The 4,127-nt window shown below is 35.1% G+C and overlaps 1 long non-coding RNA gene across 1 annotated transcript; it reads left to right on the top strand.

Moving 5' to 3' along the window:
- The first annotated feature begins 2,738 nt into the window (after positions 1-2,738).
- LOC107908355 (uncharacterized) lies at positions 2,739-3,789 on the top strand. The gene is made up of 2 exons (XR_001686993.2): positions 2,739-3,165; positions 3,452-3,789. It is a non-coding gene; the product is annotated as an uncharacterized lncRNA (long non-coding RNA).
- Positions 3,790-4,127: the final 338 nt, after the last annotated feature.

The following is a 4,127-nucleotide window of genomic DNA, read 5'->3' as shown; positions in this document are numbered from 1 at the left end:
CCAAGTCCCTCCATGAACCAATCGTAGCTCGACTCAACTGATTGTACCACTTGGATGCTGCCCCTGCAAGGCTGTCTTGGAAGCAATGTATTAATGCTGGTCATTATTAACGTATCCAGCCATTCACCTGCAGAACATGGTGATATGATCCTCTGGGCAAGTCGTCCCATTGTACTTCTCGAATTCAGGCATCTTAAACTTATGAGGGAGAACAAGATCTGGCACTAAACTCAGCTCTTTTGCGTCAATGCCTCGATAACTTTCAGTGACTTCCATCGCTTTGATTCTGATTCAATTCCATTTAGAAAACCTTACTAGAGGACAAATTTCTTTACATAAAGCGGATATATATACGGCTTTGCCCTCATACTCGAAACAAAGATATCTTCTCCTTTTTCATTCGGATGTTAAGATAAACCTCGCGAACTTCCAATGGATGTCACTGCTAGCTCCTTCTGCTTGATTCTGGTCGCAATCTGTTGTCTACCTATCCCCGTAATGCTCATTAGCTTCTTTAAGAAATTTGGAATGTTGAAAGCTCTTAGACAAATCATCTTGAATCCTCGGGCCCCAAAGTAAAGTCACGAATTCTTCCATCGCCCTTCTTGTATTTCTTGGAATATATTCAGGCTGCCGTACTATTTTCCATTTTATCAAGAAACCCGTTTTCTTATGATAGGCTTTCTAAATTAGTAATCAAACTTGAATCAACATCTCTTTTCTACAATGCAAATGCAATGCAATCATAACCAAAACAAAACAAAACGGGTTAGTATCGGGTATAAACATTAAATCCAATACAATCAAGAAATAATAAAAACTCCTAGTCAGGTATCTACTAAGGTTTAGAGTAATTCTACCTAGGGTAAGTTCCTAAGGTTCACTATATGCGGTTTGGCTACTAAGGTAAAGGTACCCGAACCAGCAGATTCCTCGATCATCACCCATTATAGGCTCATATGAATCGAGTTCAGTTCAGGGGAATACATTTCCCTATGGCTGCACGGAGATGAAAATCTCACGAAGACATAAGTACGGATGTATCCCGGAAGCAGTCCACTACCCTGCACGGAGGTGAAAACCTCACGAAGGACTAGTTTCTCGCTCCCACTTAAAGGGTAAAATGCAAAATGCAAATGCAAAACTACCAACATACCAAGATGAAAAAAAAACAATAAATGCGAAGGGAACTCATGAATTTTTTAAAACTTTTGATTTTCGACACAAAGGCAAATATAATCAGTTTATGGCTCGACTCTCAAATGTCCCCAGTGAGTCGCCAAGCTGTCGAAACCGTTTTTTTGAAAACAAAAATTTAAGTTGTCGACGTTAAAAAATAAAACTGGAGTCGCCACCGATCATTTATTAAGGTGTGACCGGCCCACCTCAAAAATCATTTTGGTCTACGAATTTTAAAAACAGGTTCGGGAGTCAGTTACGCACGAGGAAGGGTTAGCACCCTCGTAACACCCAAAAATCGGTACCAAATTGACTATTTAATGTCTTTGTGTCGAAAGTTAAAAAAGATATTAAAATAAGCTTGAATGGTGAAATTGACAAAAGGATAATCAATTGTTCAAGTCATGTAAAGAAATCGAGTCCCAATACGTTAGGGTACAATTCCTCATAATCCCCAAACTTGAATATCACTTTTATTTTATACGAAAATCTTCACTTTGAGAAAGTAACATGCCACACCCAATACGTTAGGGCACAACAGGTTAAGTTCCCAAAAATGATTTTTATGCTTATGCATTTTGAATAAAGAATATCTTCGGTTATTTAAGATTAACAAAGAAAATCAGAACCCAATACGTTAGGGCTCAATTTCCCTTGAAAACCCCAAACTTCGAATAATGCTTTTATTCAAAAAAAACTTTGAATCGAGAGAAAATAATTTTGATGTATTGACAAAACCAAATATATTTTCCCTTTTTTAGAAAAAATGATAAAAAGTTAATATACCTCATAAAACAAATACTTTAACATGAGCTAAAGATATATATATATATTTACAACAAATGTATATATACATAAATACGTACAACATGTAAGTAAATTTGGAAATACGTGTATGCATAATAGAACACTTACATATAGGTATACTTATAAAAACAATGAAATATGTAAAACCCATAATAACTTCTAAGAAAATATGTATGTTTATTTTACAAAAATTACATGTATATGTACATAAAATAGCAGATTATAGAAACAATAAAATATTTAATGATTTTAAAGGAAAAACGTATACGTAAATATATTATAGAAAATATATGTGAACTTTAAATTATAAAATGTATATGCATTATAAGATATGAGAATGGTGAAAATAAAATAATAACAAATAAAATATAATATGTACATGTGAAATATATATATATAAAGTTATGTATATCTATATTTACAAAATAAAGAAATGTGTAAGTATGTATAACATATAAAACATATGAAACAAAAAAAAAGAAACAAAAAAAAACTATACAAAAGAAATTTTGAAAATGTAAGAACGAAATATATGCCTGCGTATAAAACTTAAAAAATATATATATATATTAAAAATGCATACATGTACATATAATGAGGCTGGGCATTTAAAAATATACATGTTGATAATAATAATAATAATAATAATAATAACAGAATGACTAATTTGAAACTCAAGCAAAATTTAAGAGCAAATTTGGAATAAATACAAATATAGGAACCCTATTGAACACGCACAGAACAGAGGGGGATCAAATGGGAAATTAACCCTTTTCCCTAAAATGTTGCGTTTCAATGGGGATCCAAATGAAACGGAAATAAAGCGCGTGGCCAAATTTAAGAGAAACAAAGAAATTGATTTAAACACACTTTTAAAAACTCAGGGACCAAACGCGAAATGTACCATCTAGGCCCAAGACGCGCGGATCCTCCCCTCTGGGTCGGGTCACCGCGCGGGCCTGCCTCAGCCGAACGACACCGTTTCGGTGTCTTTACTTAAAGCAGTTTTTTTTCTAAAAAAAACAGAGCATTTGCAGCAGAGAAAAAAAAAGTTCTTTGCTAGGGTTTCTTTTAACCCCCAACCCCCACTGCCGCCATTCTCAGGCGAGCCAATTCCCAGCGCACCGCCAAACTCCGATCTGAGCAAGGCGAACGTGGTTCAACGGCCAATCCTCGAAGGTATTATCCCTCTCCTCTTTTGTACCGTTTCTTTAGAAAACAAAATAAAATAATAATAAACAGAATAGAAAATGTAAAAACCCAATTCACCTTCAAGAAATTTTTTCCTCAGTATTTCTTTTTATTTCTTGTATATCTCTCACACTGAAAAACAAAAGTTTCCCTCCCCCCATTTTTACAATAAGAATCAGCCTTTATATAGCCAAAAAAATCAAACTGTTGTCCCGATTTTGCTATTATTCTTTACTGTTTTCTCTCTATGGGACTCCTTGAGTCCGTTTTGCAGGCGAACGTGGGGGAAAACGGCGCGCATGGAGGAGGCCAGTCCCGAGACGTGCGACGGCTGGGGTCTTGCTGGTGGCTGCTATGCGGCTAGGGTTTTGATTTTTGATTTGGCTGAAATTTTGTTAAGCTTTGGGCTTGCTGGGCTGTTGGTATTTTTGGGCTTGATGTTTGGGTCTTGGGTTTTAATTTTATTGGGCCCGGGCATATTTGGGCTCTACAATATGGTTTTTAAAAAAAATTAAAAAAGGACAAATCTAACTTCGAAGATTGAACTATTGTACTCTAACTAACTGAGTGTGACAGTTTATTTTTTTGAAATGGGTCCGTCTATTTAGCCAATTCAATTATTTAAGCTTTCATTTCATGGGATCGTATTTAAAAATCTTTTCAAGTTTCGACACTAAGACATTAAACAATCAATTCGGTACCAATTTTAGGCGTCACGAGGGTGCTAACACTTCCTCGTGCGTAACCGACTTCCGGACTTGTTTTCTCAAAATTCGTAGATCAAAAATCATTTTTAAGGTGATTTGATCACACCTCAATAAAAGATTGGTGGCGACTCTATTTTCAAAGTCAATTCCTGTTGTTCAAATTCAATAAAAAATGGTTTCGACAATCACAAATGGATTTTGGGTTAATTGTTGTCCTAGTGAGAAATGTTTTGCTATTAATTT

This window comes from Gossypium hirsutum, chromosome D02, assembly GCF_007990345.1.
Source record: "Gossypium hirsutum isolate 1008001.06 chromosome D02, Gossypium_hirsutum_v2.1, whole genome shotgun sequence".
NCBI classification, from domain to species: Eukaryota; Viridiplantae; Streptophyta; class Magnoliopsida; order Malvales; family Malvaceae; genus Gossypium; species Gossypium hirsutum.
This window is presented reverse-complemented; position numbering and strand designations above follow the sequence as displayed.